Source organism: Triticum dicoccoides, chromosome 4B, assembly GCF_002162155.2.
Source record: "Triticum dicoccoides isolate Atlit2015 ecotype Zavitan chromosome 4B, WEW_v2.0, whole genome shotgun sequence".
NCBI lineage: Eukaryota > Viridiplantae > Streptophyta > Magnoliopsida > Poales > Poaceae > Triticum > Triticum dicoccoides.
Genome location: NC_041387.1, coordinates 617,534,213 through 617,535,534, shown reverse-complemented (window position 1 = coordinate 617,535,534; position 1,322 = coordinate 617,534,213).

The following is a 1,322-nucleotide window of genomic DNA, read 5'->3' as shown; positions in this document are numbered from 1 at the left end:
AGAATGAATACATGTATACACACAATGTTAAATTTAAACGATCCAATGCGGAGCATGGTATGCCATAGTATGCGTGTGCACATGCCAACTGCAAAGTAGTGTGGCAAGATGATGGAAAATTTTAGAAAGGCTTGATGTTTGTAGAGACAATTACGAATAAAAAAGGTTTAGTATATTGGCATTAAAAATATCAACATGCTTAATGGAAAGGGGGTGTCAATCACATTATTAATAAAAAAGAACATGGAAGTACTATTAAAACTAATAATGATTGTGTTCCTTTAATTTATATTAAGAGATTACATTTGGTATAAATATGTGTGCACTCTAAATGTGTTCATTCCAGTAAGTCCGTAACCATTACTAAACAACCTATATTTTGTTCTTATACATTTATTTAGGATTTAACTCTTGAAATTCGATTCGCAAAAAAAAACTCTTGAAATATTTAGTCTAACATCTAAGGATATGATCCTTATCATATCCCACTGATATTTTTGGGGAGGGAATAGTTACAAGATGATGCCAAATCGTTGGGTGGTGCTGGAAATATAGAAGCTACAACAGAATAATAGTTGAATACTTGAACTATCACACATATGTTAGCAAGAAATAAGAAGCAAAGAAACTTATTGCAGAACTTGGCTAGCTTGCCAAACTCAGAATACATTTCTGAACCATTGATATCAATAATCTTAAGTAGGTAGTATTCTATGGCTACATCGAAATATGCTGAACTTATAATTTAGACAATATTTTAGAACATGCCTGATGAGCACCAATCTTGGGCGGTCACGGACCAATTACATGAGAAAGGCAGATGAATAAATCACCATACAGAAAGATGGCAAGAGCCTTCCTGCATGATATAATCACAACATTAGAAGAGTTAAAGGATTTCCTTAATTAGAGAGAATTTGCACAGAAAATTTCTTGTCTCGTCCAACCTACCTGTTGTAGAGGACCAGGGGCTTAGTGCCACACTCCCGTCCTGGGTCAGCGTGGACGTGGTGGGGGCGTTGCACAGGCGCGTACCAACAGCAGCATTCCGAGCATCACCGGCGACCAATAAGTTCGAAGAGAAGAGGCCCCATAAGGAGTGGCCGCTTGCCGTTGTGATCCCTAGACAGAGGAGGTAGGGTGTCACCGCCGACGCGACGGACGAGTCCTAGGTCGCCGCTAGTCATAAGGCATGATCCCCTCACAGCCACGAGGCAGATCCTCCACCAGCCGAGCAGCCACTCCGCATCGCCACGCATCGACGGGGGGTGGGAGGATTGGGAGATCGGATCGGAGATAGGAACGAATGTACGGAGAACTCA